The sequence below is a fragment of the Amblyomma americanum genome, chromosome 5 (genome assembly GCF_052857255.1).
Source record: "Amblyomma americanum isolate KBUSLIRL-KWMA chromosome 5, ASM5285725v1, whole genome shotgun sequence".
Lineage (NCBI taxonomy): Eukaryota > Metazoa > Arthropoda > Arachnida > Ixodida > Ixodidae > Amblyomma > Amblyomma americanum.
The window spans coordinates 123,550,944-123,566,958 of record NC_135501.1 but is presented as its reverse complement, the minus strand read 5'-3'; positions in this window follow the sequence as shown (position 1 = coordinate 123,566,958).

Below are 16,015 nucleotides of genomic sequence, written 5' to 3'. Positions count from 1 at the left end.
GACGGACGTGAATCGCCCGGCGCCAGATGTTGGTCTGCTTAACCAGTGGGCTGCTCGCCGACAAGCGGAGATGGCTGCTTCCCGAGAATCGACTTATGCGCAAGCACGGACAAGGCTGAATTTGCTTACTGCCAAGGCTCGCAGATATGAACGCGGTCTCTCGTGACGGCAGTGGCATGCGTGGTGTGAGCAGTTCTCGTCAGTCATCGAATGCTGCTCCCTGGCGAACGTTTCGTGCATTGGAACATGGTTCCCGTCGTCCTGACGCAGCGGCCACAGCATGCTTCGCAGCTAACTTAGCTCCGGATGACTTCGCTAGAGAGGCAGCGCGGAAGTTTTTACCCAAGTGTGATGTGTTGCCTCCAAGGGTCATAGGAGCCCCCTTGGCTGCAATTCCAACCTGTGTCGAATAGCTGCCATCTAGAGCAGACGCCGAGGGAATTGCAAGCCCATTTTCAATGCCCGAGTTGCTTGCAGCAATAGACGAGGCCTGTCGGAAGACTGCGCCGGGTCCGGACTCCATTCGGTACGAGGTTTACAAGAGCTTAAGTTCCGCTGTACTGCCTCAACTCATCGCCACCATTACCAAGGTATGGATAGAAGGCCTCGCTCCAGAAACTTGAAGATCGGCTATTGTGATCGCCATACCAAGGCCGGGGAAGCCGCCGACAGACCTCGGAAATTTCCGGCTTATATTGCTTACGCCAACATTATGCAAGCTTACTGAAAAAATGCTTTGCAAACGACAGTCGTGGCGGCTTGAGCACCATGGTTTCTACCAGCCCGCCCAAATTGGTTCTCGTACGTGCATAGGTACAGAAGATGAATTGGCCGTCTAGGCGTCAGCAGTGATGGCCTCAGCTCACAGCCACAATGTATGTACAGTATTGGCCATGGACGTTGAAATGGCGTACGATAATATCAGTCGTGCTGCCATCCTCGAATCGCTTGACATGTTGCATTTCCTCGTTAGAGTGCGCAATTTTGTTAAATCATTCCTTGAAGGCAGACACATTGCCATACGCGTCAGTGGTGAGGCCGTCGGATCATTTGTGCCTCTTCGCGGCGTTCCCCAGGGATCGGTGTTATCGCCAACATTATTTAATATTGCTTTTATCCCCCTTGCTTTGCGCTTGCATGATGTCTCCGAGATTAAGATCTTATTGTACGCTGATGACATAAAGGTGTGGAACACTCTTAACGACTTGATGATTCAAGCAGCAGGCCCACAATCAGCCATAGATATTATGTCGACTTCTTGCTTGTTCAATTGGTTTGCAGCTTTAAGTGAGCAAAACTACGTTCGTGTCAGTCAACAACCGCTGGAGGCGCCGTAAACTGGCTGCAACACCAATTCTTCTCCATTTATCCGGAACTCAAATTCCAGAAAGTTCGACCGTAAAATCTACCGGCTTCACCGCGCACCGGACGGCGGCTCGCTGCTGCAGGGTATGCGCTCGCACCCGCGCTCACGAATGGGCGCGGCGCTGCTCGAGTATGAGCAATTGACACAAAACCCACCCTCCTACGGCTCCTGCGCGCCCTGGCCTTCTGCCTCGGAGGTGCAGCGAGAGATCGTCGGCATTGTGGGAAAGTGAAGCACACCCCTCTGTGCTGTGCTGCAGCTGGCCTGAGCCGTCATACACGAGGAGCTCCAGGACCATCTCCTCGTGTACACCGACGGCTCAGTGGCCTGCGACAGCTGCTCCCTTGCTGCGGCGGCCACCATCACCGCCCTGCGACTGCACAGCCAGCTACACGCAGCCTTCCTGGGCTCCTGCACCACGGCGGAGTTGATGGGAATCCGACTGGGGCTGGACCTGCTGCTCACCCTCGGCCCTCCGCCGCCCAGGAGTGCTCTCCTGTGCGAATCTCGCGCTACCCTCAGCCGCCTGCAATCTAACGGCCGCGGTACCCCACTAGTGCGGGAAATTCGCTCGCGCATCAAGCGCCTCGCGCAGAGACGTTGTGCCGTGCGTGAAGAGTGGGTGCTCGATGACTGCGGCATCGCCGGCAACGAACAAGCTGACGACCTCGCGACCGCTGCACACCTACTACCTGCAAGAGATCTGCCCCTTGCGCTGGAGGACGTGCGTGCGGCCATCCACGACCATCTCCGAAAGCAGCACCCCGACCCACGCATCGCGGGTGGTGAGCGCATCGACAGTGTCACCGGCCGTCGCGCACTTACACAGTCACAACGTGCAATGATCCTCCGCTTCCGCATTGGCTGCGCGTGGCCCGGGGAATGACGGTTGCGTCACGGAATCGCGACGAGTGATTTGGGTGACGGATGCGGTGCAGTGGAAACTCTAGAACACCTGCTCCTTCACTGTGCCGCGTTTGCCGATGCTTGTCGCCATACGCGTGCGGCCTATAGGGTGCTGGGCATGCAACCAGACTCCCTCAAGACGCTATTGTGGCCGCAGGGCAGTGTGCGCACTCATGAGCGAACTTTGTTTAGCCTCTGTGCATTACTCGAACACACGGGCTTGACGTCCCGTCTGTTCTCCGTCAGGTAGTTACACGCAGTGACCGAACGCTCCGTGAGTGCTGCCTTGAACGATTAATAACTGGACGCGCCACTCCTGTTGTAACCATCACAGTGCTGTGCGCGTGTGTGATTTAATTCCTCTAAAATGAACTAATCACGCGCACAACCTGGACACATTTCTTATTGTGTAAAAAGTTTGTACATATTACTTCTCCCCCAATCCTCTCTTCCTGTCCCCTCACCTCTTTCATTTCATTTCTCCATTCTGCCTGCTATCCTTTATTTCCGCTGCCCCAGCTCAGGTGCCTCATTATCGATGGCAGTTGCCGTGGCTAGCAAAAATCTTTTCCTTCCTTTTTACTATTATATTTTTAAAATAAAACCACTACCACCACAACCGTAAAATCTTGGGCTTGACAATACACGTGTCAAGAACAACTACTGGTTGGCTTATTCGGGCTAAAAAGCGAGCTATTCAGGCGATCGGTCTGAGTAGACGCATTGGTCTTGATTCAGGCGGAGCCCGCTCTCATGTTGCACGACAGTTGGTGCGGGCGGTTGTGCAACCGCGCCTCGTTTACCAAGCTCAATTCCAGAATTTTACGAAGGCTCAATGGGATCGTCTGGAACCTGTTAATCGAGAGGCAATCAGGGTCATCACTTGCCTTCCTCGCATTACCCCGATCGTGGCGCTCCAAGAACATGCGCAGCTAAATACACTAGTTGAGCTGGTGCAGCAACGACGCGATGCTCGCCGCCTAAGTCACACCTTACACACACCACGTGTGCACTCAGGGCATATGCTTCGTCGCACTCCATTCTACAGCCGCCCCCGCCGGTCCTTCCTCCCTGGCGTTTTGTGCATCTCACCGACAACAAGCCAACTGTTCTCTGTCGGCCATCATCTACCCGCGCGGCATCGTCGTTTCTCGACCGAATTATAGCGCAAGACGCCAATCTGCCCCATGGCTCCATCTTTAGGTACGTTGACGCAAGCATTCAGGCCTGCGAAACAACAACAGCAGTTCACTGTCCTAGCAAGCCTGCTCTGGACAAAACGTCAAGGTTTCGCTCTCTCATTACCTTTTTCCTCCTTCTGTGCGGAGGTGCTTGCGGTTGAAGAGGCAGTTTGCTCTGTGGCCGCCATTCCCATGCTACCCACGGCCCGCATTGTCATTCGCACCGACGCCCTTCACGTCACACGCCTACTACGACGAGTCAGTCGCACCCCAGAAATCTTCCAAAACATCCATCGTCTAGCGGCACGCATCCCGCAACAAATCTGTATTGAGTGGGTCCCGCGTGACCTCCTGAGCGCACAAACCCGCGCAGATTCTGTTACCCGCCATTCGACCCCACCCTCGTCTTTGCCTCGAGTCCTCACTCTAGATGACACCGCCTCTTTTTAACAAGAAGGGAACACCTGCGGCGCCGCACACCTGCTGTAATCCCTCCGTGTGCGGTAACCCTCCCCCGTGGTCTTACCCGTGCAGAGGAGGTTGCGCTTCGGAGGATACGGGTCGGGATTGCCCTAACTCCAGCAGTGACATGCAAGTGGCCGCATTTCAAAAATTTATATTCCCTCCCCTGGTGTCCAGTCTGCAAGAACAGAGACTGTGAGGCGGATAACCACCATCTGTTGTGGGACTGGCCGGCGCTGAAGCCGACGAGAATTTGGCATCTGGCGTCAGTGGGACTCTCAACGGACAATCCGGATTCATATACTGCATGAACACAGGGTCCACATTATCGTTCACTTCTTGATTACAATAGATCAGCTCAACTTTTTTCATTTATTTAAGCTACTTACTCAGCTCTGACTTCATAGTTTTTATGTTCTGAGGCAATAAACATCCCTTCAAAAAAAAACACGCAAATTTACCATTAGGATGTGGACAACCACCTGGTCCACTTCTTGGAGGCCCGGCGTTTTCTTATCCGTCGGTGGCGCCGGCAAAGGCACAACCAGAAACATAAATCTCGCATCGCCGAGCTCACCCTTGAGCGGCTGAGAATGCGGCCCCACTCGACTCCTATTCGGTGGCCCGATGAAACACGGTCGGGCGGCAGATTTCTAACCGGAACAGGTGGCGACCCTTTCGCGCCCGAATTGGCCTAAGCCAAACACGCACGGAAACTGAACAACGCGTCTAAAGAGCAATACACAGTTTTAAGGGCAGCACAGCTCAGTTGGCGCACAAGCTCCCGAACCAGTACTTGTTCACAACAAGGGACCTCCGCGTCAGGCGTACACTTATGCAGGCTCTGAGAACGTTGAGCTGGATCAACCGTTCCAGCTCCACGACCTGACGGCGGCCCTGGCCAAAATTTACGTGAGATTGCTCCGGATCGGGACAAATCTACAGTGAAATCATTAGCCAACCTCCCTGAACCGGCATACCAATATTTATTGAAATATATTAGCTCAATCTGCCTTGTCGAAGTCCCACTCTCTATCGACTCGAAGGCCGCCGGGATCACCTTCATTCCTAAAGCCGGCAAGGCCACTAACATGAACAACCTCCGTCCCATCTCTCTGACTCCTAGTGTGGGAAAACTCATGGACACGATGTTACGCGACAGGCTGTCTGAGTTCGTAGAATCCAACACCTTTTTGCAGACACCATGTTCGAGTTTCGTCCGCAAAGACCTGCACAGGATGTCCTTCTGCAACTCATTCGAACGCTTCTAGACCCCCTCTATATCCCCCAAAATGACAAGGTCGTTCGCGCCTTGGATTTGAAGCGAGCATTCGACAACGTTATCCAGGTGATCGTCCTCATCCACCTCTCGGAAACTAACTGCGACACAAACGAATTTCAATACTTTCGGCGAGTTTTGACTGACAGACAACCTCACATTCGAATCTAGGTAAATAAATGTGATCCTTTTCGTTTAGGGATCACGGATGCACCACACGGCGCTGTGCTCTCTCTCCTGTTTTTCGATCTGGCTATGACGCACCTATCGGCCCAGCTTGATGCTGTCACCGGCCTGCAGCGTTTGCTCTACGCCGATGACTTCACCCTGTAGGCCACGCAGGGCTCAATCGGAGACATTGTCGCCGACCTGCAAAAGGCGGCGTACATAGTGCACCGTTATGCTCCCCCCAAAATGTGAATTTGTGCACAAGCGCACCTCACCAAAGTGCGCAGCCAAAATTGCATTGTCTGTTGACACATTTACCCGCGGCAGCTCAGTGGAGCGGGGAGTCCTTCCTTCTTTCGGACTCACCTACTTTATGTCTGTATAGACATACCCGTAGTACAGCAGTGGAACTGGGAGTCCACCTTTTTGGACTTATCTACCATCGGTCTCTTGAGGCAGAGGTGCCCCCCGTCGCCAACGGATACGGGCCGGTGTAGTTTCCGCTACCTGGCTTGGTTCCGTTGCAACACCGGCGGTAGGAATGGGTTGGCCGGGGCCCATCCTCTCGGGAAGCAAAACCCGATGGGCTTGGCAGCGACACCCACGCAGCTGTGAGGGCCAGTTGCGCCCGTGTGGTGCGATGCCTGAGCGGATGCAGGCCTTGTTATATCATCAGGCTCGACCTACGAATTCCGGCACGAAAGGCATGTCAAAAGACCAAAAGTTTTGCAAATACATGTAACTAGGACCCACACACGGAGGGGCGCGCGGCTAGCGACCGACGCGCCGGCTATAAAGAGGCCAGTTCTGCGCGGGGGTTTACATCAGCCAGGCTCCTCGGAATCAATGTCCTCACAAAGGCAGCCTCACTGCTGAACCGAGGAGCCATTTGTTTCAATGCAGGAGTCGACGCAAGGGTGCGTAGTACGACCAGTGCGAGAACCGTCGATCTTGAGGAGCACCGGCGCAGTATGCTCGGGTTGTTTCACCCTAAGCCACGTTCTTGGTTTGAGGCCCGGTCAGCCCAGCCTTGAACACCAGCCTTGAACACTTCCTCCTCAGCAGGTGTGGAAAAGGCTAGGGGAAGCTATAAGTGTATGGTTGTTTGGTTCAAAGACCAGGTAAATCCCCTGGAGGCGTTAGGTGATGGTGCCGAGGGACGGAGCGCTGATAGACGGACGCCCTAAGCCTCTACTGGCTGGATCACACCACCCATACTTACTGTGTCTGAAAAACTGCGAAAAGCACTCGGCGGCAAGTAGCTGGCAGGTCCGAAACAAGCCCTCAAAGTACTGGAGGAGCCCAAGGAAGCTTACCTCGGGTTAGGTTTTCCTGTCTCCGGCGGTCGGAGCCCGTTGCCTTTGTGGGTGGTCGCGCGGCCCGTGAGCGGGGCCGCACCATAGGGCAATCTTCATGCTCTCCCTGTCCTGGCCAGGCAGGTCAGTAATGGAGTCGAGGAAATGAAGGATGAAAACAAAATCTCACTGTCCCTATTCTCAACCCAATTCCCATAACCCGTTCATCTAAAGAATTGCGCTACTTCGCAGGGCAGTCTCCTCGGTTCTGCTCCTCCGGATGTGGGTCGCTACGGAGCTCTTTACTCCCCCCCCCCCCTTTTCGTTCCTATTTTCCCTAACTACGGGTGGCAAAAGTACACTATTGCCTTCGGGTCTTCTCATTTGATTTCATATTTTATTAATCCTCTTGTACATTAGTGGTAAAGGCAGGGGCTAATTATTTTTCATTGTTTTCAGGTTGCCCCAACCTATCAACTGTCTCTTGAGACAGGCCCAACATCTAAACATATCGAAGTCCGGGCACTGGGGCTCTTTATACAAACGCGGTCAGAAACGACATTGGCCAAACTCCGTCCGGTAGCGACCAGGTTGGCCGCATCGTCCGCCTGGTATCTGACAAGCTCGGAGGGTTACGATGAAAGGACGGCTTGCTGCTATTGCATGCATTTAGAACCAGTCGAATTCTAAATTCAACTGCACATCTGCACCTGCGGAAGCAAGACATATATGCACTCGAAGTCGTCATCCAAAGAATTAATTAGCAGGCTCTGGACCTCCACGCGAACCTCTACAACAGCACCTCCTGGGGCTGGGCATGGTGATAACATTTCGGGAGCTCCGGGAAGCTCATTTGACCAACTGATTTACACGTTTCTCGAAGACATCGTAGGGTCGCCGCCTCTTTGCTCTAACCACATCCAACATACCACTCTCATAGAAGAGTGCGTACATATTCTATCCCAAAAGAGATGCACCCTCCGCGTGCGTCTCTCCCGCGAACATAAATCGTGAAGACCATAATGGCCGGCGCCTGGCGCTGGCGCAAGCCCTGGCCTGTCACTAGGGATCGAAACCCGGCGTACTCTACGTGTATGCCTACGGCCCGCACCATGGAGGATGGCACACGGCCGCAGTCGTCCACGAATCCAAAGCGGCGAACGGCGTTCATTTCTGTGCTCGTGACATAACAGACGCGGAGGAGGTCACCGTTGCGTTGGCTGCATCTGATCGAACTTCCAAGACAATTTTTCTGACTCGAGAATCTTGTCTGATCATCGAGCAGGGCTGGGTACCGTACCTCGCCTACAGCTTTCTCCAAAACAGCGTCTACACAAGGGACCCCGCACACTCGAATATCGTTTAGTATCCTGTTCAAATGGGCCTTGTGGTAAATGAGGCAGCTGATGCCACCCCTTGCGCGCTCTCTCACCGGGCATTCCCCTCCTACCCGGCGATCGGGAATTCGAATTCACTCCGGCTTACTCCTTCAAAGACCCTGTATCATTCTGTGAATCTGGCCAGGCCTGTATCCCCGCACGTGTAAAGGTGGAGTAGCAGCGTCTGCTCCGCCAGCATCATAGTATTTTGCATTCCCCGGCAGGTCTTGAACACTTCGACGCTTTTTTTCTCGGGCAGCAATCTGCAGTGTGCGGAAAAGTCTTTGGACACCTACCACATGGTGTGGGCCTGACCCTCCAACCCTGCTGTTCCCCCTCGCCCCAACCCCACCAGGAAAGACTGTGAGGCAACCCTTCTCGGCTGCTCTGACCTACAGCCCCAAAATGCCCTGGTTGAGCATGTGAGCAGCGGCCGGTGCAACTGGAGCCCGATACTAGGGAGCTCCACACAGTGTTTGTGAGGGCAGGCCGCTTCCCTACCACTATCACCGCTCGGGCTCCTCAATAAAATGTATTGATAACCACGAGAACCCTGTTGCGAACGTGCTTCGAAGGCTTGGAGGCAAGTCTTACGGCTGTTCTTTCTCACCTACGGTCACAGTTTACAATTCACTCATTTATAAAAAAATTACGTACTCCTCAATGAATCTTCACGGTCTGTCGCAAACCTCAGAGGAACGCCTGCAAAGACTACTACCTACGGGTCTCCGAGTGTTTGAAAGTTCGTCAAGCTAGGAAGAGCAGTCTCCGTTAGTAGTGTTACGAACAACATAGACCTGCAGGCGCATTTTCAACCTCATATCCCAGCATTTAAGGCACCCATCAGGATCCGTGCTTCATAAACGAGACGTATGTCATATACATCGTTTTTAAGCACCGCCGCCAGCTCCTTACATGATAAGAATTTTGGAAGGGAGACACAGAAAATCCCCCATGGCTTTTAGTTACCCGTACAGTACAGTTGTCTGTAGCAGGCATAATAAGAAAACCTGGCATTAGGATAATTAGAAAGCCTCACAAACACATGCCGTACCCCGGTCACATTTATGTGGATACTCATGGTTCCAATCTTTAAAATTAATCGCATTCCACATTTGTGCTTCCGCACCTGCATGAGCAACGGACATATTAACTGCCTCACGCGACAGAATCAACGACTGCTGAGATCTACGCTATTTATTTTGCTCTGAAGTTCATCTCTTCGGTGCGAGAAACGAGTGTGCGGATAATCTTTACCCATTAACAATACGCGCTGAAATCTTTTGACAGCGCTAGTTCCATACCATGAAAAGCTAGACTGGTATATGAAGTTCGTGGCTAGGCAAGAAGACGCCAGTGACCTGACTTCTGGCCTTCTGCTATCGTGAGACGCATTGCGCCGTTTCATGAAGAACAAGCGTAGTGAAATAAACGGTAAGCTGTGGTTGGAGCCAAACCATACTTGTTCTGATCTGCAGTTATCGGTCCGTTGCTGGGTTTCGATACTCGATTGTTTATCAGTATAACCTTAGAAACACTCCTTCACCGCTTGCGTTCATGAACGGTTTACATGAAGCACTTTCTACATTGAACTGTTCGCTCTGACAGTTCAAGGTGTGCGTGTTACCAAGAAAATGACAATGTGGCTCGCCTCTTATTGGGTTGCCGAGTGCACGACGTCAGGTCGCGATTAAAGAGAAACTTGAGCACTCTTGTCGAAAGACCCTCTAGTGTACAAAACCACTTAGGCACGTGGCCGATATAAAACTGCAAAAGCAAGCACTTGGGGCATTGATAGCATTTCTTGAGGACAGCGGCATCCTTTGAAAATACTAGCTTAGGAGAATAGCAGTCAACGCTAGAGCGCTTAACTCTCTTTGAGTGAGTGCTTCAATATCTTTGTTATTTCCTTATCCTATTTTTGCTTGATACAAACTTATTTTTGTTTTTGCTTTCCTTTTGATTGAATGTTTCAAAAGCTTTGTTATTTACCTTCGCTGTGTTTACTGAAACAAAGCTTACTTTTTGTTAACCAGCCCGTGTTTATTCATATCTCTGATCTATATTGTATTGTGTACAGTTAGCTTAACATTCAAGGCGTTTTTCTTTGCACCGTAACGTTACTTCTCCTGGCGCTGGAACTTTGCTTTGTATTGTGTGTACTGTTTGTATTTACTTTATGGTATTACGTTGAATTGTACATCGTCGGATCAAGTGGCTGATATGAATTTGTGAAGAGCAGTAGCCGGAGCCGCAATGTAGCAACAACCTCTCCTTCATTGGTCAAGTAAAAAAAAAACGCGCACAGCTGGCTCCCTGAGACAGTGGCCGCCTCAGGAGCGCTTTGAGGTATGTGGCCGTAAAGAGAGAGAGACAGAGAGAGGGAGATGTAGACACAACATGCATTAGTTCTAACAACGTTGTATCAGACAAGCGGCAATGAAGCTATAGGCCGCAGCGTTCATAGGGTGAGCAACCTAGTGCCATCAACCACTATTTAACTACCACCTGCCAGGGTTGCAGGTTGGGAGCACTGCCTATCCTGAGTGCGGAACTCACTCAAGCCGCGTTTATTGGCCCGATACACAAGAGCTTTTGCTCTCTACCAAGGTCTAGCAGTAGATGAACCGCAGCTAATTTTTTTTTTCTTTGCGGCCAACCACTGCCGTAGCCAACACTGCGTTGCATGCTATGCATGAAACGGCGTATAATAAAGCTTGTGTATTAATAAACACTTAATAAATTGTCAAAGTGCCAAGCGAACTGCCTGCATTGAAATAATTATAGGCATCGATCGCCGCAAAAAAATCCATGCAAAGCAAACAAACAACTTATCAAATCCGAAATATATAAGTGAATATCACTGCCGCGTTAATAGCTCCAACCTGAGCTCGGACTTCTCTACATTTCAACGGTACACCTGGGCCGAAGCTCGAAAACAGTGCGCAGTAAGCTAGCGGTAACATAAATCATGCGCTCCTAAATGAAGATGTTTGAATACAGTTTTACGCTTCGGCTGAATTAGTAAATGCGACTTTATGGGAGAGCACGATGACAAGGTCAAGAAGGTTAACTTTAATTGACTTTTGAATTTAAGCGTAACTCGGTAATTTTTATACACATCAGCACTACCCAACAGACTCGAGCTCACAGCAACTGGACCCATTCAGCCCTTCTGTCGATGAAGCCTATGCCAATGCACAAAACGGTTGAAGGGGCACAGGCAGTTCCGTGATTATAGTTATAATTTTCAAAGTTTTATCAGAGACTCAGCGCAGGCTGCGTAATATATATCTGAGCATCACGTTCTCTCTTAATGTTTTATTCAACGTTTGCACAGTAATCAACCCTATTATACTACTAGCAAAACATCGCAAGATTAATGCACTCAAATAAGGAAGTGAAAGCAAATTAGCGGTTTCACTTCTAAGCCGTTTAAAACGCCGTGATATTTTGTTATTTCACGAAACGCTAATGTGCTCGTGTGCTGATCTATGTCAGTGCATGTTAAACATCCCCTGGTGGCCGAAATTATTCTGGAGCCCTGCACTACGGCACCTCTCTCTTCCTTTCTTCTTTCAGTCCCTCCTTTATCCCTTTTCCTTACGGGGCGGTTCAGGTGTCCAACGTTATAGGAGACAGATGCTGCGCCATTTCCTTTCCCCGAAACCAATTAATATTATTATTTTGTCATTATCAAAGAAAAGGCACATTGACTGTCTAACTTTTCGTTGAGAAGCTGAACTACACTAGATGAAATGGAGGAAAGAAGGAAGGAAGGAAGAAGGAAGTGATAGAAAAGAGAAAGAGGCCCCGAAGTGGGGAGGCGGTGGTACTCAAGATCTATATTCAGTGGAGAGTTTGCGAGCCAAAAAAAATCAATGTACATTAGCTCAGCTAATCCAGGATATACAAAGCGAAAGATTTCGGCGTTCACTGTGCTCATTGACATTGGCGTTGAATATATTCTAGTCGGCGATGGCTTTGTGGAAAGGAAGGCGTCATTACTGGCTCGCTGGCTATGCGGGCGCCTTTTTTCTTTCATACATGTGGCGATGGTGAGAGAGAGAAAGATGTGGCCAGAATACATTAGCGCTGAAAGCGTTGTGGCTGACATCCAACTCTGCAGCAATAGCTAGGCCGCAGCGTTCATTTGGTGATAAATCTCTCTTGATCAACCATTAACTCCATTAACTCCCAGGGGGGCCGGGAGGGCGCGCTGCCTAACCAGTGTGCGGAACGCAATCAAAGCAGGCTTTTGGCGTTCAACACCAACGCCACGCATATGGAAGCGAGATTGCAGTCTCCACTCACCGACGGAGCCGGATTGCGCCTTTCTTTCTGTGAAAATGAACGTCTTTTGCAAAGTTCCCAACGACAATGAACACTATAAACGCCGTCGGCTCACTTGTATTGTTTGGTTTTTGAGGAATGGAAATGGAACAGTAACCGTTTCACATATGTCGGTGGACACCCGAACAGCTCCGTAAAGAAAGAGATAAAGGAGGCAGAGAAGAAGACAGAGAAAATAATAATAATAATAATTGGTTTTTTGGGGAAAGGAAATGGCGCAGTACCTGTCTCATATCGCTGGACACCTGAACCACGCCATAAAGAAAGGGGAAAGGAGGGAGTGAACGAAGAAAGGAAGAAAGAGGGCTCCGGGATAATTTCGACCACCTGGGGATATTTAACGTGCACTGACATCGCACAGCACACGGGCGCATTAGCGTTTTTCCTCCATAAAAACGCAGCCGCGCCGTCGGGTAGAGAAAAGAGAGAATTCAAAGTTTGATTCTTAGGAAGGGCGCCACGCTGCCGGAACACCCGTGGCCCATGCACAGTAGTCACTAGGGAGCGAGCGAGAGAGAAATATCCGCGGCGAGGCGCGCATTCTGACGTCATGTGCCTCCTCGGTGCACCGCCACAACGAAATCGCAAGATTGCGGTCAGTAAAGCTTTTGCTTTAAAACTGAAAATTGAAAGGCGCCCGTGTGCTCTGCGATGTCAGTGCACGTTAAAGATCCCTAGATGATCGAAATTGTTCCGGAGCCCACAACAAATGCACCTCTGCCTTTCTTTCAATCCCTCCTTTATCCCTTCCCTTACGGCACGGTTCAGGAGAAACGGATATACGAGAGAGGCACTGCGCCACTTCCTTTCCCCAAAACCAATTACTTTTATTATTATAATCTGCATTTTGAGGAAAGGCGCCGCGCTGCGCAGTGGCGGAACACCTCCGGCTCGGTGCTACCAGTAGTGACTAGGGAGCGCAAAAGAGAAATGAATGAATGAATGAAAAACTTTATTGAATTCTTTTGGTCAGTTCCGGAGAGTCTCCTTGCAGCTGCGTCTTGGCGCTTGCCGCCGCCGCCGCCGCCGTCGGGGGCTCCTTAGCAAGGGTGGTCCCTCATTCCAGGGCTCCACTGGTCCTGGCCACCTCGCACGCGTGCTGCACCAATGCCCTTTGGGCGGTGAGCTCGCTGCTGGAGAGCAGGCCCTCCCATTGCTCCGCACTCGGGTTAGTCTGTTTGTGGAAGGTGTAATTGTGTTTACACTCCCATGTGACGTGGTAAAGTGTCGGGACGTCCCCGCACCAGGGGCAGCTGTAGCTGTACTGGGTGGGGAACATTTTACTTAGGACGTGTAAGTTAAAGAAGGTGCCAGTCTGCAGCCTCCTCCAGCTGACCGCTTCTTGCTGTGTGAGGAGCTTGTGAGGCGGGGGATACTTGAACCTGCAGCCTCTGTAGTGATTTAGGATGTCTGCGTACGTCGGGTCCACCATCGAAGGGTTCTCGAGGTCCTCCGTCAGCCATGCTCGGTGCTGGATCTCGCGAACCTGGCTGTCAGCCCTCGAGTTGCCCTCGACTCCGGTGTGTGCCGGTACCCAGAAGACCTTGTGCTTCGCTTTGAATCCCGAGGCTCTCGCGCCGAGGAGGATGCGTAGGGCCTCCCTGCAGATCCTTCCTTGCTGATATCGTCTGCAGGCCGTTTTGAAGTCCGTTATCATATTCTGTGGCTTGTTTCTGTGGTAGCCTTCGATCGCTGCAAGCGCCACAGCTATCTCCTCTCCTTCTGCCACCGTGCGTTCTCTCGCGGATGCGCAGCTGATCGTGTCGCCCGTGTGGTCTACGACCGCCAGCGCCACTCTCGTGATGTTGTTGCGTCTATCCCTCGGATATAGTCCTGCGTCCGTGTACACCGTGTTTTCCTGCGTGGCTAGGTGTCTCTCCACGTATTCTGCTCTTGCTTGTCTTCTGACCGCGTGTAGGTTGGGGTCCATGTTGCGCGGCAGTGGGCAGATTCTGAGGGTTTGCCGGATTTCGTCCGGAATAGAAATATCGGCGGCGTGGCACTCGTTGTGACGTCAAGAACCTCCTCGGAGTACCGCCACAGCAAAATCGCTAGTTTGCGGCCGAGAAAACATTCGCTCTAAAGGGGCAATTTACATAGGTGAGGCCCTTAGTCCGGGACCGCACTGGACGGGGCCGCTACTCGCGCCCGTTGGACTAGAGCCCTTTAAGACTCCAGCCACGATCAGTTGAGGAGTAAGTCCGAGGAATCGAAAATGGCGATCGCCATGGGAAATCAATAAAAAACTCTAGTGGTTATTGATTGGTGGCGTCACTGACATATCCAATTGGTGATTGATTGGTGACGACACTCATAAGTACAAGATGCCGGATAATAACAATAATTATTACATGACGTCAATAATTCATCCTAGAAAGGCGGCCGACTTCGGCCCCACGTGACTAGGACACCATAGTCTTAAATAGCGACGAAATTTGGGTGACAATGATGAGGTCAAATCCCAGTGTCGCGTGCAGAGGTGAAGCCATATTAATCTTAATTTTATTCAAAAATCGTGGCATACATTTGGAGTCTCAAATAAAAGATGCCGGCGCATTTTGGCTGCCAATGATTACGTCACGGCACATTGTGGCTGTAATAAGTGGAAGCACGTGATTATGACGTTAGGAGACGAAATGGCGACATAGTTTCGGTTTCTCAATTACAATATGGAGCATCTCGGTGTGACGTGATGCCATAACAAGGATGGCGGCCATAAAATTTGTTGTCGCCGCGCACCCTCCTTGCAAATGGATGTTGCAAATAAACGAAATTTACTGGTGCTCTCGACAACCCTTGCTGCGGTTAGCATGCGTGCTAAAAAAACACCTACCCTTGATGATGCAAGCAACTAAAAAAGACAGAATAGCCATCAAGCACAAAACATGTGCACGAACACGCAATCATACACTTTCTTTCACCTAACCTAATAATTAATATTAATATCGCCACCGAAGTGAGACTTACTGCGTCTTTCCTTCCCTTCAAATCAATTTTCAGAGAACATTTCTTTTCACATGCCTCTTTTTGTCGCTTCCTCTTCGAACTGTTATTTGGCATTCGCTATGAACCGACTAGCCCAATATTGTATATTACCTCTGAAGACGTCTCTGAAAGATAAAAAATAGCACTAGACGGGACGTAAGGCTGAGCACATCACAAACAGGAAGTGTCACTACGTTTTGAAGTATTTCTGTTCCTACACTTTTCTCAAGGGAACAATAACTTTGCAGAAATGACATGCAGGAGCACTTCTCAATAACTGAGAGCAGAAGCTTGCAATATGACTACTGCAGATCAATTCTGAACAAACATTTAGGGTGAAAACTCTAGAGCAGTGGTCTATAGACGTATAAACCGCTTTAATAATCATCTGTTGAAGTCGTCTATTATTTCCGTTTAATAGCTTTGAAGCGCATGCAGGTAGTAGTGTGTGTTCCTATTTCACGCTGTACAAAGCAGCTGAATGTTTCTCTTCTAGCTGTAGCAAATCGCCACGTGAGCACACAGCGTAGCTCTCTTTTGGCAGCAACGCGTTCGCTCGGACTTGAACATCTGGAAACGGAGTATGCCCGCCATCTTCAAAATTTCACGGAATGAATGAATGAATGAATGAAAAACTTTAT